Raw genomic sequence first — 22,331 nt, 5'->3', positions numbered from 1 at the left:
CTAGCAGCTTATGCCACAAAAATTTTTCTTTTGCATTTTTCAAACAACCTCCCTACCATGGACTCCGGTTTGTGCATGCTAAGTTGCTTCAGTCATATCTGACTCTTTGCGACTCTATGGACTGTAGCCCGTCAGGCTTCTCTGTCCATGGGGTTTCTCCAGGCAAGAATACTGGAGTGGGTTGCCGTGCCCTCCTCCAGGAGATCTTCCCGACCTAGGGACTGAAGCTGCGTCTCTTAAGTCTCCTGCACTGGCAGGCATGTTCTTTACCACTAGCACCACCTGGAAAGCCCATGGACTGAGGTATATTAACCAACATTCAGTGCTGAAATCCTACCCCAAACGTGATGGTGTTTGGAGATGGAGGCTTTAGAGGTGAGGTCATCATAGCAGGCCCCTCAGGATGTCCTTATGAGAAGAGACACAAGAGAATTTGCTTCCCTTCTCTCTCTTTCATGTGAGGACACAGTGAGAAGATAGCCATCTGACAGCTCAGAAGAGAGTCCTTAGGGAACCCAGTAAGACTATATTTTAAATATTGGACTTCTCAGCCTTCAAAACAATAAGAAGTAAATTCCTGTTGTCTAAGCCACCTAGTCTGTGGTATTTTGTTATGGCAGCCTGAGCTATCTAGTACACTTTTTATCATAGCATGATACGTTAGGTATGCATTTGTCTGTATGATTTATGGAGGAAAAAAAAGGATCGTGATAGTATATTTTAAAGTATTTATTGGGATAGTGAATATTGGATTTCAGAATTCCTGGGAACTTTTATACTAAAAGGGAAAATATTTAGGTACGTAAATCAAATGTTGCTTTTTTTTTTTTTTGGTAAATTTGTCTTTCTGTGCCATTTTTCATAAAAGGTTTAAATTGATTATCAGTCAGTAAATAGTCTTGTAATACTATAAGCCTATTTCATATTTTTCTCTTTGATTTCTTGCTGTATGTATAGACATATTATATATGTAAATGTTTTAACAGAAGGATTAAAAGTCATCTAAAGTGTACACTTTAAATGGGTGGACTTTGTAGTATGTTCTTTAAATGTTATTTTCATTCTAGAATTGAATAATCAGTTAGAAAATTTTCATACTGATAATTTTATATCTTAGAAGCAATCATTCTAAAAGTGCTTAATACAGTACCTAGAATATAGCAAGCACTGTATAAAATGCTAACGATTTTTGCTGTTGTTACTATTAATATTATTAATGATTTTATTTTTATTATTGGAACAACCAACTCTAAAGCATAGACCTTTCTCTTTGCAACTAAAGGGAATAATTTATATGATAAATCTCATTAAGCCTTATAGTTGCTATTTATTTAGAAACTTTTATTTTGAGATTTAGCACCTTTTCAATTACTAATGACAGACATTTGAGTCTCCTCATTGTTATTCTTAGACAGACTCTCAATATTATTTTAATTTTCTTCTTTAATCCTTTAAGCAGATTAGCAAATTAAATAAAATGTAGAAATAAGGGAAGGAGATGCATGCTTTGTACGTCTATTGTCAAATTCTTTTTTTGAAATATTCCATGACAGGGCACAGTACTACTATTCAAATTATATGAACCATATAAAATTAATGTAAACAAATACTTCATCAACCAAAATATCAAAACCCAACTGCTGTCATTTAATTATGCACATCTCATTACACTTCGGAGTTCCTGGCTTAGCTAAGCCAAAGAACAATATGCCTACATATCCATTGGGATAATGGTCCCTTCTGGTCTGGTTTGAAATTATTAATTTAATAATAAAAATGTTTTCCTTGCAGCTGCTTGAACTGATCTGGGATTTATCACACAATAGTATCAATATAGTTTTTAAACACATTAAAAAATATTCTCTATAGTAAACTATATATGTAAAACAGAAATATAGGGACGTCCTGGCTAAGACACTCAACATTCTAAACAACTCTATCTTAACTTATTTTTGAGACTATGGATTGATCATGTGTTGTGTTATGCATGTAAAAATTAAAATGATTTCAAATTCTGTTGGAAACATGAAACTCCAGTGCTCTCCAGATGCTCATGGTTTACTCTTTTACTGGAAAACATTTTCTGACCAGTTGTCTTCCTAGAGTATAATTTTCTCTTAGTTCTAATGCTTTAAAATGAGTGCATCTGATATTATAATTTTTACCATATATTAGCCTCTGATCCATGTTTAATTTTGCATATCTCCTCATTTAATCTATTTAATCTGTGCTTCAAGAACAAATTTATTAAGCTTTTTTTTTTCTTCTTTTTAACTCCTTCAGTAGCAAAACATTTCAGGGTTTCTACTGAGTAAACTCTGTTACTGAATTAATATATTTATTGGCTCTAAATATGCCTTCATTGCTTAGTTTACACATGGCATTCTTTAATTTTTAATTTCCTTGCCAAGATATTTTAGCTATGAACTTGATTTTACAACATTCAGATCTTAACTTGTTGTCTGTATGCCTTTGCTTTTTATATGTTTTGCTGTTTTCTTTGGAAATTTCACTTATTTAAATTCAGCTATTGATTTTGTGTGATTCCAAAATCTTTCAGGGAAACTTACCCTGCTTGGCAGTGGTTCATGTGTGAAATATTGGAAAATTTTGATTGCGAGCTCAATATTAGAAGTGTGAAATAAATTCTGAAACATTAATTTACATTTTGGGTGCATGAATATACAGATACCAACAAGAAAATTGAAGGAAATAGTTTCTCTTACTCTATTAGAGTTCATTATGAAACCTGTTTTTAATTCTGGACATCTCATTTTAAAAATATTAGAGAGCAACAAACAGAAGTTGATAAGAATTATAAGAATAGCAAATATTTAATAGTCCTGAAATATGAAGAAAAGTTGAAAAGATTTGATCTCTATGACTGAATAATATCAGAACATGGAAATAGATATCTTTGTGTATTTGATAGAATGAATTTTTGTTTGAAAAAACACCATTTGTGTTTTCTCATCCTGTTTTTAATTTTAGTAGTATAAACTTCTTTTCAATTTAAATATCATAGGAAAGAATAATTTTGGAGTTGAAGTGCTTTGTGTGATGATAGATGAAGTGTCTGGAGTCTCCTTCCGTCTTCCGATTTTTCTTTCTCTGCTCGCTTGTGTATTTCTACTAATCACCAATATCACTTCCTACTAAGGTCAGCTCTGCCTTTAGAGGAGACTCCCGGATCTTCATTTTTAAGAAATCCTCTCTCCATATGGTTCTGGGTTAGACTTTGACAATTAAAAGCATTCATGCAAGGTATAGAAAGTGGAAATGAAGGAGAATCCATTATTTCTGCACAGGTAGATGCAGGCAGATACGTGGACAAATGGAAACTTGAAGTAACTTCTAAGTGAGCACTTGAAAGTAATTGGCTTCAGTGCTGTAGACTGAGACAGTTGATTGGAGATTTCTGGAGGTTCTTGAGGAGTTCAGTGCCTTTGTAGAGTACTTGTTAGGACAGTTCATATTGAGCAGAAGTAGAAATCATTAGCAGAAAGTTCTCTGACCTTCACTTCCACAGCTCTTTCGACAGCTATCTAGGTCTCCAAGTCCCTATCCAAAATCTATTCTACATAGAACACATGGTTTGTTTTTCTAATTCAACAATGTCTTAAACACATACCCCCAAATAGTAGATTTAAACTTCACATTTTGATAGAAGTGATTCTCCCCACCTAACTTCTGAACAACTGCCTGGGAATTTTTCCTAAAAAATGAATTAATTGCACCACTTCTCAATATGTCCATGAATTCCTTTCACTTGTTCTTTACTCATGATAGTTCTTTTATCTAGAATCCCTGGTTTCTAATTCTAAATAACCACCCTCACTTCCCAGTTTAAGTTCATCCATGCCTAAGAAATATTTTAAAATTTTTCATGGCATTCTCGGTCTTATTTAAATTCTTAGTATTCCTCTTGTTAGCACTATATGGTGTCACCATACATTTTCCTATGCAATTAATTATCCCTTATGTCTTTATGACTGATCTTCACAACTACATTGCAAATTCTTTGTGATTGAGAACAGGTCTTTCCACTGAGATTTGTTTTCCCCAACAAATCTCCATTGAGATTTTATGTACCTGCATGTGTAATATATTAACTCATTCCTATAGTTCCCATGGATATTTAGAATCACTATTCTCAGAACTCCCGAATTCAGTTATTCAGCAAGACTATCCATGTTTTTCCTCTAACTTCTAATGGCGTATCCTATTGTTATTTTCTTGTTCACACAATTCCAACCACACTGTTCCTCTTGCTATTTTTTGACTACAGCAAGCATACTATCACCAGATGACCTTTGTGTTCTTTCTTACTTCTGCTGGAAATGCTCTTCTACCAAATATTTATATTCTTTCTCTACCTTATTCAGCTTTCTGCTCAAATGTCACTTAGAAATCTCTTCTCTGAATATTCTATTAAAAGTGACATTACTTTCAAAACTCTCTTTTTCCTTAAAGAGTTTTCTATCCTTTAAAGGACTTTTATTCTAGTTTCATATTATTAATTCTTTGTTAATGGTTGTTGTTGTTCACTTCTGACATAATGTGGTATCTCCTTGATAGCATCTATTTAATTTTCTACAGCTTGGAGACCTAGATAGATGTCTCTTCATAGCATTCATTGTTGAAAGGGGAAGTTACTGTTGACTACTATGTACCAGAAGCTGTAGAAAGATACAATGGTGACCAAAATAGGCATATGTTGCCCTTGTTATTCAGTCACTAGGATGTATCCAACTCTTTGCAACCCCATGGACTGTAGTGCTCCAGGCTCCCCTGTCCTTCACTATCTTCTGGGGTTTGCTCAAATTCATATCCATTCAGTCAGTGATGCTAACTATCTCATCCTCTGCTGTCCCCTTCTCCTTTTGCCTTCAATATTTCCCAACATCAGGGTCTTTTCCAATGAAATTGTAGGATGATATAGGAGATCAAAACAGGAAAAACTTTGGCAGTACAAAATTTTGCAGGGTTAAGGAGACTTTGTTAAAGATTTGTGCTGTTATATTAAAATAAGGATATAACATTGAACATTTCTGAGCAAGCAAGAGCCAAAATTTAATTTTAGGACTGATCTTCAGATTGGCCTGAGGAGAAGGCAAGAAGAAAGACAAAGAATAAGATTAGTACTTCATAAGAGGCATATATGTATATTTACACATACTGGGTGAGTGAGAAAGAAAAAGAGAAACTGAGGTAACTCCTGACATTTTGCTTGATGGCAATGCTTATCTCTACTGGTGCTGGTGGTGCACAAGTTAAATACATAGTATATATCAGACTTTTTGTTTTTTTCTATGTTTCCCTTTACTTGCTTGGTCGCATATTAAAAAGCAGAGACATTACTTTGCCAAAAAGGTCCATAGAGTTATGATTTTTCCAGTAGTCATGTATGGATGTGAGCATTGGACCATAAAGAAGGCTGAGTGCTCTTGAAGAACTGATGCTTTTGAACTATGGTGCTGGAGAAGACTCTTGAGAGTCCCTTGGACTGCAAGGAGGTCGAGTCAATCCTAAAGGAAATCAATTCTGAATATTCAGTGGAAGGACTGGTGATTAAGCTGAAGCTCCAATATTTTGGCCACCTGATATGAAGAGCTGACTCAGAAAAGACCCTGATGCTGGGAAAGATTGAAGTCAGGAATAGAATGGGATGACAGAAGATGAATTGGTTGGATGGCATCACCACCTCAACGGACATGAGTTTGAGCAAGCTCAGGAGATGGTGAAGGCCAGGGGGAAGCCTAGTGCGCTGCAGTCCATGGTATCACAAAGAGTTGGACATGACTGAGAAATTGAACAACAATATATCAAGCATTGCTCTACAAGTTAAATGAAATTTTAAAATTTAATCTTTTAAAAAAATAAAATAAAGTAAAATTTAATCTTTTCACAACTCCTGCAAAGTATGTGTTATATCCATTCTAAAATGAAATTAAAAGATGCTTACTCCTTGGAAGGAAAGTTATGACCAACCTAGACAGCATATTAAAAAGCAGAGGCATTAATTTGTCAACAAAGGCCTGTCTAGTCAAGGCTATGGTTTTGCCAGTGGTCATGTATGGATGTGAGAGTTGGACTATAAAGAAAGCTGACGCCAAAGAATTGATGCTTTTGACTGTGGTGTTGAGAGTTCCTTGGACTGCAAGGAGATTCAACCAGTTCATCCTAAAGGAGATCAGTCCTGGGTGTTCATTGGAAGGACTGATGTTGAAGCTGAATCTCCAATACTTTGGCCACCTGATGCGAAGAGTTGACTCATTTCAAAAGACCCTGATGCTGGGAAAGATTGAGGGCAGGAGAAGGGGACGACAGAGTATAAGATGGTTGGATGGTATCACCGACTCAATGGACATGGGTTTGGGTGGACCAGGAATTGGTGATGGACAGGAAGGCCTGGTGTGCTATGGTTTATGGGATCGCAAAGAGTCGGACATGACTGAGCGACTGAACTGAACTGAAGGTTTAGGGAGGCTAAATAACCTACTCAAGAATAGTAGAACATGCTAGAATGGAGATTTAAATCTGACAGTGTCTTACTACAAACTTAAAACTCTGTTTAATGTGCTAATATATTTACATATCACCCAGAAGATCAAGTTAGATTCCTGATATCCAGAATATTTCAAGGCATGGATTACTTGAGACAAATGGACACTATAAACCTGTAACATGGATGAGATCAAAGAATTCTGTGAAGATTTTGCTCCTCAGTTTTACCATTTCCCTGTTCATTTCATGCGTACTTTCTACCCAGTGCTACCAGCATGTCTTGAAAGATTCCACAATGTTTACTCTAGAAGCAGAAGCAGTTCCAGTAAGACTAATGGGAGGCTGCTATGATCAGTCAGTAGCTTTGAAAAGCAGGTGTTTCACAGATGGAGCATGAAGCCTTCCAAACTTAGTATAAGAGCAGCAGCCCTTTCAAAGGCCAGAACCCAAAGCTCCTGTACATAGTTCACTTGTCCTTCAGAGATGTAAAAGTAATGCCAGAGAAAATAAACTTTATTGATGTGGTTTCTGTTTATGGTTTTGAAATATCTGACATTGCTCATGATTCCTAGTCAGCAGCATTGTTTTTTTTTTTTTTAATCTTTACCAAAAGTCCCACAAATAAACCATAAACTAGAATTTGCTTTGAGAGAACAAATGGAATTTAAATGTCTTTGTTTTCCTACATTGCCAAAATAAAGTCCACTTCATCCGTATTCTCCTCAGGACTCCTATGTGATGTATTAGTACTAAAATTTGCTGTGAACATTTTTTTTTTTTTTGGTTTGTTTTTCATTCATTGCTTTGTGTTAGTCCCTTTGGGTATCTCATTTGCAAACATGGTGTGAATAATGAGTTTAAATCAGTATATGAATGTCAACTTGAAACTTTGCCAAATTTGATTTTCAGAATTTCTTTGTCAATTGGTAAGAAGTGAAGGTGTTGAGTGAGTGTAGTAAGTTCCTTGAAGGACAACTACCTATGCTTAATCCTCACAAGCAATGAGAAGCATGCAGAGGCCTCTACAGAAAGGAATCTCCTCTCATCTTGTTTTTGATTATGTTTTCCTTTACTTGCTTTGTCCCTAAATTAGACTACTCTTCACAGGCAGTTTTAATTTGTGTCATTACTCACGGTCATTGGTAAAATTCTAGTCTATTTCCTACAACTGGAAGTTGATTTGAGTGGAAGTGTTTTAAAAAATTGTCTTTAAAAAAAATTGTCTTTAAATTGCTTAGTGTTGTGCACAAACAGGATATTCAGATTACACCAGATAAACTGACAGAAATGTATAATAAGTAGTAATATTATAATAAATAATTATTCACTTATGCAATTGCAGTTTGACTATATAAAACTTTTTAATTGTTAGGATTCTAGAAAATAACCACAATAAAGTGTGCAATTATGACAGTTTCAAAGACTAATTAAGCATACTCACAGAGGATCCAAGGAAATTGTAAGCTTTTTAAGGATTCATTTTAGACAAAGTCCATTTCTTCTATTCAGATGCTCTTTGAGTATGTTTCTATTTTAGGTTTTCATATTCAAACTGAAGATATTCTATTTTAAGAAATGAGTCTTTCTGCATTGTTGTTGATAATGGTGTAGATGATAATATTCCTCTACTTGAAAAACACTCCATTCATTGTAGGAATTTTTTCAGTTACATACTCTGATTTTATTTTCATTTCTTCTACTGGGCTATTTCTAAAACACAGTGATTCAGCACACAGGTGTATAAAGTCACACCACATGCACACACACACACACACACAAGCAAAATCTCCTATTAAAATTATTAAAATGTATTAGGTTATTTGGGGCTTCCCAGGTAAAAGAATCCTCCTGTGAAGAAGGAGACACGGGAGATGCCATTCCAGTATTCTTGCCTAGAGAATCCTATGGACAGAGACGCTTGGTGGCCTATGGTCCACAGGGTTATCTACCAGATTTAAATCTTTGTTGAGTTGTTATATCATGAGTTGATTCTGTGGAACAATAATACAATGAATGAAATTCCAAGATGGAACACTAATGTCAAAAAATACCCTATAAACCCAAATTTAAAGGATTTTCAGAGTCACTTGTAAGTAGTATTTAATTATTTGAATTATTTAATCTATAGAATTTCATTCTATGATAAATAATATTTCTCCTTTGTTAGAATAGTTCTAAAAGGGCTTCCTAGGTGATGACGGAGAAGGCAATGGCACCCTACTCCAGTGCTCTTGCCTGGAAAATCCCAGGATGGAGAAGCCTGGTAAGCTGCGATCCATGAGGTCACTAAGAGTCGGACACGACTGAGCAACTTCACTTTCACTTTTCACTTTCACACATTGGAGAAGGAAATGGCAACACACTCCGGTGTTCTTGCCTGGAGAATCCCAGGGACGGGGGAGCCTGGTGGGCTGCCATCTATGGGGTCGCACAGAGTCGGACACGACTGAAGTGACTTAGCAACAGCAGCAGATGATGCCAGAAGGAAAAGCCAGAAACCTTTTGGCTATAGTGCCTTTCATTTTTCAAATCAGTTCTTCAACAATGAAATCAATAACTTGCTTTTGTTCGGAATTTTTAAATACTTATGAAAAACTCTGATTTTCTATGCATATGAAAGTTTCACTTTATTACAAAAATTTGCACCTTATGAACTAATGTTATAAAATATTTATATTTTCTGATGAGGTAATGAATTACTCATCAGGGAACTAATTTTTTTAATGCTTCCATTTAGATTTTTCTTTCACTGACACTTCTGTTAAGGACTACACTTGTGCTTAAAGATCTTTAATAGTACTTTTTAAAAGAGGAATAAAAGGAAGAAGGATCGATTATAGTTCACAGGAAACATGCTAAATCAATCCTTGCTTGAGGGGAAGCCCAGTCTGCCCTTTGTACACAAGGCAGCATAGAGCTGGGGCTGATCAGCTCAAAATAATACTTTCAGAAATGTACAACTAGACACAGTTCAACAAAAAATAACTTCTAATAGAGTATTGGATGTTCCTCCCAGACCCCAAGTTACTCTAAATATGTTAGATTTTCCGCACAGAGGTGGACTTAATATTCCTTGAGGCACAAACTACATCTTACTCATTGTAGAAACACAATAAATGATATTTGCAAGAAATCATAAATGAGTTATTTCACATATTAATAATTTGAAATGCTATTACAATTTACCAACTTAGATATGAATATTAATAATTTTAAGTGATGCATATTATCTCTGAGCTTTCCAGGTGACTCAGTGGTAAAGAAACCACCTGCCAAGCAGGAGATGTGGGTTCGATCCCCTTGTAGAAAAGATCCCCTGGAGAAGAAAATGGCTACCCACTCCAGTATTGCTGCCTGGGAAATCCTGTGGACAGAGGAGACTGGTCCATGAGGGCTGCCAAGACATGACTCAGTGACTAAACAACAGCACTCTACTCTACAATAATTAAAAATATTTATGTGGTACCTAAATTTACATTTCATATCTCTTTATTAAAAACTTTGCGACCCCGTGGACTGTAGTCCACCAGGCTCCTTTGTCCATGGGGATTCTCTAGGCAAGGATACTGGAGTGGGTTGCCATGCCCTTCTCCAGGGGATCTTCCCGACCCAGGGATCGAACCCAGGTCTCCCGTGTTGCAGGCGGATTCTTGACCGTCTGAGCCACCAGGGAAGCCCCAAAAAATAAATAGTAAATGCTTATAGAATGTATGATGATCTCAAAGTTCATTAGCTATTTTTTTAATCAGCAATTTCTAAACTTTTTAATAAGTAACATTTTTTGTTCCACCTCTGTGTATGTATATTTTTAAATTGAGTTTTCAGTGGACCTATTTCATATTTAAGGTCTATATTCAATAGTTTTTATTATTTATAATAAAAACTGTTCATTTAAATTTGATTTTCATTGACAATCTTCTTGATACCCATAAATATATGTAAAACCTTGTGATTTAATAGAAAGAATATGTACTACAAAGAATTAGTAGTAGGCCAAATGTATCCAATTGTCACATATGATAGCTAATTATATAAAATAGTACATCATTAAAAGTTTCTAGATGACAGAAAGCTGAAATTAACAAAGATTTAATAAAGGAAATTCAAATGCTGACCTAAGTAAATTAAAGAAATAATTTACTTTAGATGATGGGTTTTATTCCAGTAAGTGTCCTATTGTATTTTTTTATATAAGACAATCTTTACTTGCACAACAAAAAAAGTCTATTTTAGTTTTGTTAGAGTTATATAATTTATAATTAGTAAAAAGTTTTCTGGAAAGTTATGAAGTTTAAACATTTTCAAACAAAATGGACTATTTCTTCAATACTAAATCTAAGTAGATTTATTTAAAGACTCAGATTACTAAAGCCAGATATACTATTCTAAGCATTTGTTAAACATAATTTGCATTTTAATTGGTTCTACAGTTAGAGGAACAAGAAGAGATTGCAAATATATGGATATAGATGGAATTCATTTCTTCTCCCATTCTATTTGAAAGGAAAATGACCTGATTATTAATGTATGAAGCATTGTTTCTCTTTTTACTTCTGGCATATGGAAAAGAATAAATGAAGATAACTAAGACATGAAAACGCAGGATTAAAGGAAATTTAGAAAAAGTACATACTTTTCAAAAGAAATGTATTGTAGTTGAACTAGAAGAAAATTGATGAAGCTAAAATTAGATTTACTATATGTAGTTAGTGACTAAGACATACATTTATATATACAAAAAAATCTTTAATAACATTGCAAATATTAATCAGAAGAAACTCTGTATTTTAAGTAGTAAACTCTGTAATAACTCTAGTTTATATGGCTTCAAATATTGACATTTACCACATATATAACACATATCATGATCACCATTATCATATTATTTTTTAATATATAAAAAGTGTACAAATTTGACAGAGGACTAAAAGAAGCATAAAAAATATAAAAAATAATTGGGATATCATCTTCATTAGTTAGGTTTGCCTTGTCATATGTGCTAACAGATATCATTTAAAAAATGGATGTAGTAATGAATTTATTTTTCTTTGAAATAATAATGTGGCAAATTATATTTTCTTAATTTTTCAGAAAGATTATAGGAAAAGTTGTCATTAAATACTAAAAATTTGAAAGTCTCAAATATGGTCAAAGACTCTAAAGCTTGGTTTGTAGGTGCCCAACCACTTGGTATACATTTAACAGACTTCTTCAGTAGGTAAAAAGCCCCTAGTGATTTGTGATAGTTTGGTTGTCAGTAGATTTAAGCATCACTTGGCATAGGAAAGAATATTATTTTACCAGAGCATTTAGAATAAAAAATGGACAGTCTGATGAACTCACTTGAAATCTATCACTGTAAATTGACACTCTCTTTTTCTACTTTTAAAATCATAAAATGCTCTGAGAATTATTGCCTTATTTTTTTCAAGAAGGCAGAAATATGAGTGATCTATCCCAGCTTAGTAGAAATAAAACTTGGTAATAACCATAACTTAAGCTAGACAAGACTAAAATTTATAAGCTACTAATATTAAATTCATCTTTTGATAGCTGAGGCCTTGGAGCTGGAAATTGATGAATCTTCAGTTTCCATGCCAAAAATTTAAAAAAAATAAATAAATAAATTCTAATAGATCAACAGATGAAAAACTTACTGACCAAGATTCAGTTTGGGTGAACAGCATAATAGAGTATAACCATCAGCTCTTCATTCAGTGATATTCCTCAATATCAAATATTAGTAGAAAATAAATGTATCTTACTGATCACAAAACCAAAAACTGATATAGTAATCTAGAGTATCCTTTGGTTACTTAAAAAAGCCAATATAATGTATACTAGAATTAGATTTTAAACATACATTATTCCCTACAAATATTATTTTTTAGCTGTTTTAACTCAAAACTATCATCGGTTAGGTGTGAGAAATATGCCACCCCTAGAATTTAGAGTTCAATCACACCATGGGAAATATGTGTCCAAGATGGTGAAAAGCATGTTCCAAAATCAAACTAAATATCTACCATTATTAATTTAATGATTGCTTTAATTGCTAAAAAATTAAATTAAATTTAAATGTGTATTTATTTTTTATTTACAACTTATGGAATATTGTTGTTATTTGGTCACTAAATCATGTCCAATTCTTTGTGACCCCATGAATTTCAGCATGCCAGGCTTCTCTTTCCTTTACTATCTCCCTGAGTTTGCTCACACTCACACCCATTGAGTCAGTGATGCCATCCAACTGTCTCATCTTCTGTCACCTCCTTCTCATCTTGCACTCAATGTTTCCCTGCAACAGAGTCTTTTCCAATGAGTTATCTCTTCACATCAGTTGGCCAAAGTGCTGGAGATTCAGCTTCGGCATCAGTCCTTCTGATGAATATTCAGAGTTGACTTCCTTTGAATTGATCGCCTTGTTGTTCAAGGGATTCTCAAGAGTCTTTTCCAGCACCACAGTTTGAAAACATCAATTCTTCAGCACTCAGCCTTCTTTATGGTCCAACTCTCACATCCATACATGACTACTGAACAAGCCACAGCTTTGACTATATGGAATTTGGCTGGCAAAGGGATGTCTCTGCTTTTTAATATACCATCCAGGTTTGTCATAGCTTTTCTTCCATAGGACAAGTATGAATATAATAGCCCATATATTATATAGATATATATAGATTTTGATTAGTTCTTGATTTGAAAGAAATAAGCAAACATATAAAACACACTGGAGTTGATGGATAGGAACTAATCAAAAAAACATTAATTGGTGTGACAAGATAGTCAAATAATACATGTATTCATTCTCTAAAAAAATGGTGAGCATGTTTTCAAGTTGGTATCTATAGAAAAAGATTGTTCTCCTTAAATCTATATACTACATGAAATATTTTATCTATATTTTGAAAATATATGAAATATTATATAGTTTTAAAGGAGAATAAACTTGTCCTATGGAAGAAAAGCTATGACAAACATAGACAGTGTATTAAAAAGCAGAGACATCACTTTGCCAATAAAGGTCCGAAGAGTCAAAGCTATGGTTTTCTAGTAGTTATGTATGGATGTGAGGGTTGGACCATAAAGAAGGCACCAATGTTGTTTTATATCTTTGCTTCTTTCTTTCAATGTAAATCTTTAGAAAGACTAGAGCACTCAAACATTTCATTGTAAAAGTAACACAAATTGTATTTAGAAGCTACTGTTTATTATTAAAACACTAAGAAAAAGAAAAGAAAGAAAAAGAAGAAATTGTTTCCTATAGAAAAAATACCAAAATAAAGATGTTGGGCAGAAAAGCAAGTCTTTTATCATCATTTTTAGCCAAATACAGCATAATAATTTTTCTCTTGATGGCAGTATGTGTCAAATATATATTATTTTGATACATACATATGTATACAAGATTTTTGATGATTCATTTAATAAAACTAGACATTTATTTAATTATATGCTTAATTTATGTTTATTGTATTCAATATCTTCAGCTATCATCTATCACAGATAAAGGAAGTATTTGCACAATTTCTGAAATGCCAAGGACCTAACAGAGAATAACATTTCCTGTTAACATATCTTGAGGCCTTTCCCTTGGTTTGACTTAGGTGTTTTTACATACATTAGTACAGCATCCCTATGAAATAGGTAAAATATTGTTCTTATTTTACAGATGAGAAATCAAAGACACAACAAGATTAAAAGTCTTGCACAAAATCACCCAGCTAATGAATTGTAGATCTTGAATTTTGAATTTTCAGACACAAGTATGAACCACTTTGTCCCACTGCCTTAGATTAAACTGATAAATATCACTTTACTGGAAAAATATATCATCCAAAATTTAAGGTAATTTTTTCAAACGTAATCTTCTTGAGAAAGCAACAAAGAAAACAGATATATGGGCCTTAGTGTAAGGTTAAATAGTGTGGAAAAGAAAAGTGAAAGTGTTAGTCGCTCAGTCATGTCTGACTTTTTGCAACCCCATGGACTGTAGTCTGCCAGTCTCCTCTGTCCATGGGATTTCCCAGACAAGAATCCTGGAACGGGTTGCGATTCCCTTCTCCAAGGGATCTTCCCAACCCAGAGATTGAATCTGGGTATCCTGCATGGCAGAGCAGATTCTTTACCATCTCAGCCATCAGAGAAGCCATAAATATCAGTCGTTGTTGTCATTGTTGTTTAGTCACTAGGTCTTGTTGAACTCTTTTGTGATCTACTCCAGGGGATCGCCCCGGCTCAGGGATCGAATCCAAGTCTCTTGTATTTCTTGCATTGGCAGGTGGATTCTTTACCTGAGCCACCAGGGAAGCCAGATAAATATCAAACATGAACCAAATATGTAAAGTGCATCAGAAGTATAAAGTGCAAGGCTAATGGACAACATTATATTTTTATCACCACATCTAGGTTTGCCTCTAAACTTGCAGACAATGGAAGTGATTTGTTTTGCTCTGTATGTTACATTATCAGATTACTAGTAAGGTATTTGATAAAGTTTCTTTTCACTGAAGGAAGATGTCTTCAGTTTTTTCCAAAGGAAATGTTACTGTAATTGCAGCTTTGTTTTAGTTCTTTACTGACTAGATTTTCTTATGGCAGAAAAATATATGCCCCCAGTTATTTGATCAGTAAGATCATTTACATTTTAAAATACAAAAGTTATCTGCCAAGTTGGTGCTGAAACAGCATGAGTCGTTAATTGTTATGCAGAAATAGACTTTATGAATATGCTAACATGACAGAGGGGTTAATATTTATGACTGTTTATGCATTTGTATTTTTAATTTTTCTGTTCATTTCCTGTGCAGCCTTTACTTTATGACTTCATACAAAGGTGAATTAATGTTTGTGAGGTTTTTGTATCAGAGATAATATATGAACAAACAAGTGTTCGCTGACTCTCTCTTTTTCTCTTAAGAACATGTGAGAATGAAAAATTCTAATGAATAAGAATCTTTTACATTCATCATTAGACTTTGTTCTGTGACTATTTTTGGTATGAAAAGACATGTTTCCATAAGATAAAGAGCTCAAGGCTTTCATAAATTTATGTAAAATCTAATATTCTTAAGGATACGTCAAACACAAATACTCAAGAAAACCCACTTATGTCTTACTTATTACTCATCAATTTAGCCATCTTATTTGCTATTAATTCAATAACGTTACTTTAATTTTCATCCTCTTTTTCTTTCTGATATGTGTGAAGTAACTTTGAATATAGGAGTCTACACGGTGACATTGATATAGAAACGTCACTTTTATTATAACCATTTCACGAGTACTGCCTGATTATCTGTTAAAATAACATTGTCAACTACAAATGGACTAATGCTTTATACCTTTTAACATATACTTAACTATCCTAATTTTCTTTTAAAATGATGTTAACCTAGGAGTCACAAGTTGGGCAGTTGACAATCTCACATATGTTTTACATGAACGGGAATTCTGATAAAGATGGTAAGCACTCTTTTCACAGCTCCTTTTATAAAACTCTTTGAAATGAATGGATGGAAATAGAAATTAAGGAGAAAATGTAACCACATTTGAATCAGATAATTGTTAAGTCAATAATGTAAATCGTGAAGGACAAAAGTTGCCAAATAAGTAAATTTAGGCAAAAAGTGAAAGGGAAGCACCAATTTGACATATACATCTTTTCCATTTGTATCATGATATAAGCAGGGGAGTTATGTCAGAAGGTGGGTTATACTTGGAAGATAGGAAAGGACATAGCTGGATCATAAGAGAAATGAGGGTACTCCATTTATGCTTTATCAACAAAATCAGAATAATGGAAGAAGCAGAGCTGACAGAAACATTCTCAACTTTTTTTTTTTTTTGCCAATTATAACCTTAACATGTGAATGAGGCAAGGCCAAATAAAGAAAGAAAGTGAAGTCACTCAGTCGTGTCCAACTCTTTGCGACCCCATGAACTGTAGCCTACCAGGTTCTCCGGCCATGGAATTTTCTAGGCAAGAATACTGGAGTGGGCTGCCATTTCCTTCTCCAGGAGATCTTCCCGACCCAGGGATTGAAGCCGTGTCTCCCGCTTTGTAGGCAGAGGCTTTACTGTCTGAGCGACCAGGAAAGTCCAAATAGAGAACAGAAAGTCAAAAAAATGAGTAGGTTGTCTTGGGTGCAGCCCTGTGATGGTTGCCTCAGGCTGCTCTGACTTCTTCCTCAGACAATGCCCAAGGTTGAAATCTTAGGATTCTCTCCTTATTGTATCATTAGACTTCCCTTCAGGGCTGACCCTGCCTTTGTGATAGGGGACTCCATCTCTTTGTAAAGAAAATCTGTGCCATTAACATACTCAGTATGCCTTTTTCTAAAACTTGCTTTATTTTAGTTTATTTTTTCCCCTACTCAAGAAACTTCACACCTGAAAAAAAAAAAAAAAAAAGCACAAATTTACATCTAAATACCCAATTTAAACTCTGGATAAAATTCAAGCTATGCCAGGTGAAAAAGAGGATCCAGTTTAGGAATATCTGCAGCATCTATCCTGAGTATCTAGGAGTCCTAGATACAAATGTTTACATTTAATAATAACCATCAAACTCATCAACATCATCGTCATTATCTTTAACAACAAGCATATATTCTACAGATAAATTGAGGAAACACATATTGTGTGTAAAATATGTAGATTCTTTGAAAGAATATCCTATTTAGTATAAGAAAGAGAATATAATTTCCAGAGCTCTTTTCATTGAGTAAAACAATTAAAGGTAAAATAAAGGAAGTGAAAGTGAAGTCGATCAGTCAAGTCCAACTCTTTGTAGCCTGCCAGGCTCCTCTGTTCATGGAATTCTTCAGGCAAGAATACTGGAGTGGGTTGCCATTTTCTTCTCCAAAAGGTAAAATAACCAGCTCTCAAATGGTCACTAATGCCAGATTAGTTCATGATGGTGAAAGACACACTTATTCATATCTTCGGATTTCATATTTCAGGCATGTGTTACCAAGATTTTTAAACTATATTTCAGAAATTCCTAGAGGCACAAAATATTGCTGAAAATTGTGAATAGCTTATATGTTTGATCACAAGGCATGTGAGAAGCAGTGTCTGAATAAATAGCTGGAAAATTAGGATATGATCAATGTGAAGGGACTCTAACATCATAATAAATATTTTGCATATTTTTCCCATAATTAAATGGGAATATTGAAAAGCTTTTATGTGGGAGAATGACACAACTGTGCTTTACAAAGATGATGGAGAGGAGGATATAGTTAATTGATTAAAGAAAGGACACACACTAGAAACCAGGAGAACTGCTGGAGGCCATTGCAAAACTGTTCTTTATGAAACAGCTGCATCTAGACTCGAAAAGATAGGCTGAGTCTGCAACAAATGTTGCAGAGGTAAAAAGCAATTGATGAAAATAGGAAACAATCCCACTGAGCCTGACCTTTGAGTTGTGCTGTTGCAGTTGACTCTAAGCTATATTAGGTTTGTGCTTTGATGATACATGTCCAATTATTAAAAAAAAAAAAAAAAAACAATAGTAACTGGCTATTATAATGGAGAAGGCAATGGCAACCCACTCCAGTACTCTTGCCTGGAAAATCCCATGGACGGAGGAGCCTGGTAGGCCGCAGTCCATGGGGTCACTAGGAGTTGGACACGACTGAGCGACTTCACTTTCACTTTTCACTTTCCTGCATTAGAGAAGGAAATGGCAACCCACTCCAGTATTCTTGCCTGGAGCATCCCAGGGACGGGGGAGCCTGGTGGGCTGCTGTCTATGGGGTCACACAGAGTCGGACACGACTGAAGTGACTTAGCAGCAGCAGCAGCGTGAGATAGACTTTCATGAAGTTTTAGGACAGAGAAGCCTGTCGGGTTGTAGTCCATGGGGTCACAAAGAGTCGGACATGACTCAGCAACTAAACACAGCACATAGCAAAGAAAGACAGATAAACAAGAAGGGGGAAAACATCCACTGTTTTCTTCCTCATACAACATTCAGTTTCATGATCACACAAAAATGAACAGTTCATGTCTAAAAGTTCATGCTATATGAGATAAAATAAAAGCAACATTTAGGGAGAAAATATTTAAAAGTTTTAACAAAAAGATTACTCTTAATAATGTAAGCCATATCTACAAAGTATTTTTATAGATAAGTCCACAAATTAAACAAAACATGGCAAAACCATATTGAAAAACAAAACTGAATAAAATAACAGATGTGGAGTGCATTTTTGGCTCACCTTCTCTTCCTAAGTAGCCCCCTCCCTTCCCATCTGGCTCATAGGGCTCCCATGTCCCCCGAACTATCCAGACATGGACCTCCCCCTAACCCCCGGGTTATCGAGTTGCCCTGCATGCTGTTTCTGATGGACCTGGACAACACTGGTTGGCTTGGAGATTAGCCTCCACCCAAAGTCACATTTGTGGCTGGAAAAGCACATTGGTGTCCTTGACCTTGAGCAGTACTGAGCCCTGTTGGGGAAGCTGGCTGAAAAAGTGGCTGGCTATGTGTGAAACATCAAGCTTTTTCCTAGATTTGGATGCAACCTCAGGTTGGGGACAGGATGGGGTCGGGGCAGGGACTTGGAGCCATGAGGGAGATAAAGGACAACATGCAGTTTGACAAGGTCTTCATCCGCATCAGACCTCTGATGGCATATGGTCACTGTGAGGTCCAGAAGTGCAGTGGGGTGGAGAAACACCAGGGCCCAGTCTGTTAAATGCATTATCCTCACTAGGGACTAACTGCTGATCTTAGAGGACCTGCTCACTGATGACAAGAACATTGAGGCCAAGAAAAGATCCTGAGCTTGTAGCACATCTTGTTTACCTACAGAAACAGTCAGATTTCCCAATCAGCCATTGTCAGTCTTAATTAATTTAAATAATAAATTAATCAAGACCAGTCAGCACCTGGTTCTGTTGGAGAAAGCTACTCCCTTGGAGGGGGATTACACAGCAAGTGGGCAGCCTCACAGAGGTCCTAAAGAAGCTTGAAGTTCCTCAAGGAATAAGCCAAGGGTCTGCCACAGTAAATAGTAGCTGAAGGAAAGGAAAGCAAGAAGGCAGGGAATCCTATCAGAATCAGAGGCTGGATGCTGTGGATCAGGGAGATATGATTTTTGTTGTTGTTTAGTCCCTAAGTCTTTTGAATATACTCTTTCTCCTCTTACTAACACATTATTGCTACATTAATAATAAAGAGTCTTGCATAAGAAAAGCATTTTTGTTCATTTCCTGAGCCCTTTATTGGAGAAGGAAATGGCAACCCACTCCAATATTCTTACCTGGAGAACTCCATGGACAGAGGAGCCTGGTGGGCTATAGTCCGTGGGGTCACAAAGAGTTGGACACGACTAAGTCCCTAAGTCATGTCCAACTCTTGTGTGATCCCATGGATTGTAGCCTGCCAATCTCCTCTGCCCATGAAATTCTCCAGGCAAGAATGTTCGAGGTGGTTGTCATGCCCTTCTCCAGGGGATCTTCCCAACCCGAAAATCAAGCCCATGTTTTCTGCTTGCCAGGCATATTCTTTACCACTGAGTCACTTGGGAAGCCCAGAGAGATACAATACTCCTGTGCTTTCCTAGACCCGCCATCTAGCACTTTCCAAATGGTGGCACCTGGTGCATAACTGGCATGGAAATGCTATGTAAAATCAGTCAGGGACCTTTTGATTTTTTTTAAAGATTTATTTGTTTATTTATTTTTGGTTCTGCTTGGTCTTCATCGCTGTGCACAGACTTTAGTTGTGGCTATCTGAGGGCTAATTGCGATGCATGGGCTTCTTATTTCAGTGTTTTCTCTTATTACAAAACACAGGCTCTAGGTGCATGGGCTTCAGCAGTTGCAGCTCAGGGGCTCAGTGGTTGTGGCTTATGGGTTCCAGAGCACTGGCTCAGTAGTTGTGGCACATGGGACTTAAATCCTCCATGGCATGTGTGAACTTCCCAGACCAGGGATCAAACTCTTGAACTCCACATTGACAGGCAGATTCTCAACCACTAGACTACCAGGGAAGCCCTAGGAACCTTTTAAATTAAAAAAAAAAAAAAAAATCTTAAGTAAAAATTAAATTTTCAATGCTGCATTCTTCACTCATAGAAAAGTAGATGCCAGTGACACTATTTGCCAAGAAATTTATACCTGCAATCTCAAACTTATTGAGAAAGAGTAAAACAACATCTCAAGGAAAAATTGGAGTGAGATATTAGCAACATTTCTGTTCCAAAAGAAGCAGGTCATATTTTGGTGAAAGGAGAGAAACACCCATTTGAAATTTGGTTCATATAACTGAAAAGACTAAGGGTGGGGCAAGCTTTAGGCTTGGCCAAATGTTGTATGCAGTAAATGAAATTAAATTACTTCAGATTTTCATGAAATAATTGGGTCCTTTAGGTTGACTTTGATCTCAAATGCCACATGATTTATGTTGTTGTTCCTCACTGATATCAAATTATTATTTTTCACCTATTCCTTTAAATGTTATATTTCATTTTTATCTAAAGTATTCCATGAATCTTTTAATGTATTGTATTTAACTTTGCAGAAAATTATTTATCTGTGGTTTATTGACCATACATCACATGTTTTACAAAAGCGTGAAAAATATCTGAAAATATCTTAACTTCTGGAGGCCAGGGTGGTGAGATAAATATACTTTAAGACCTTGCTAATCCAGGCACCTTGTTATAGCTGATGATACAACAGTGAATGTGATGATATTTATTAATATTTACTGCACAAAGTTTTCAGTGCTGTGAAATTTGACAGACTATTTGGGACTCACAAATAAAGGACCCTTGACTCTGAGGAATTTAAGGAAGACCACAGATGACTTAATGCCTGATCTGAGACTAGGAAAAGAGAACAGAAGGGAAGGAAAGAGAAGAAGAAAAGAAGAAAAATAGCAACAAATGAAGAATATAGTAAGATATTAATTACTGATAATATCTAGGTTAATACACGACTTTTACTAGCTTCATAATGTTATTTATTAACTCAGTGTTTAAAAATACAGTTTGTGAGTTATGCTCATTACTTAGCTATATTCTAAACTATTAAGATTTATCTTCAACTTAAAAAAAAACCTAAAAGTTACTTCCAAAACCCAAAAAGTTATTCATGCAGTGACCAACATAATTTTATTGATATTTGATAAATATCTGATAAATTGTTATTTGGTAAACTATAGGGAAAGTAGTTTGGTGATAATGAGAAAACATCTGGAGATTAAGATAAGATTTTCTTTTTAATTCTCTCCACCAGAAAAACAATAATGACTGCCAAGTCTGAATATATTTTGCTCTGAATTGCTTAATAATGATGTAGTTTATTGATATTTTGTGTACTTTATTTCCTTTACCTTAGATATTTGCTGTTTTAGCCTCCCTCATACTGTAATTTTTGAAGAAATTTCCTTAGAATAATATTATGTGAACTATTTTACAACAGGGTGATATTTTCACTCTAGAAAAATTATTTATGTGGATGTAGATACATTTGGGATAAATTCTCTATGCATGTAAAAGTATGCTTATTCTGCACAAGTTTCATCATAAAGCAGAGGCAGTTAAGATTTCCTCTGGGCTAAAATATGTCAAGTAAGCATCTAACTTGCAATTTTATTCCCTTTTCTTTCTCCTTCTATCTTGAACATCCAGTAAATTATTCCCCTATTTTATTGACACACACACATATATATATAGTATGTGTGTGTATGCTTGTGTATCATATACATATAATTTTATTATTTAATGTAAGTAATTATAAATCATCATAATTTATATGAAATTATATTTAAGAACTTAATTTAGAATGAATATTTAAATGGA

The 22,331-nt window shown here is 35.0% G+C and overlaps 1 protein-coding gene across 2 annotated transcripts in view; it reads left to right on the top strand.

Moving 5' to 3' along the window:
• Positions 1–22,331, top strand: part of KLHL1 (kelch like family member 1) — a 481,321-nt gene that overhangs the window by 231,833 nt on the left and 227,157 nt on the right. The gene's annotated exons all lie outside the window — the stretch shown is intronic.

The sequence above is a fragment of the Cervus elaphus genome, chromosome 30 (genome assembly GCF_910594005.1).
Source record: "Cervus elaphus chromosome 30, mCerEla1.1, whole genome shotgun sequence".
NCBI lineage: Eukaryota > Metazoa > Chordata > Mammalia > Artiodactyla > Cervidae > Cervus > Cervus elaphus.
This window is presented reverse-complemented; position numbering and strand designations above follow the sequence as displayed.